Raw genomic sequence first — 286 nt, 5'->3', positions numbered from 1 at the left:
TTATAGAACGAGCCTACCCACCTCCTTCAGTCCTCTTCTCTACTTTAAAGTTATGTTCTCAATTATTCAGGTGATTGCATTCATAACTTTATTTTTTTTATCGTCAATATTTGAGATTTTATTGGTTGTGTTGAGGATCAGCACACATGATTCACTTTGTACACAATTCTTAACACACATACCAAAAAAAGCCATATATTGTTCTTCAGTTGTTCCAGTGACTTTCCAGCTTCAAATTTAGAGGCAAATTTTCTGTAAGAGGATTAAGTACCAGTATCTTCAAATG

This window comes from Octodon degus, unplaced genomic scaffold, assembly GCF_000260255.1.
Source record: "Octodon degus isolate 3935 unplaced genomic scaffold, OctDeg1.0 scaffold00129, whole genome shotgun sequence".
Lineage (NCBI taxonomy): Eukaryota > Metazoa > Chordata > Mammalia > Rodentia > Octodontidae > Octodon > Octodon degus.
This window is presented reverse-complemented; position numbering follows the sequence as displayed.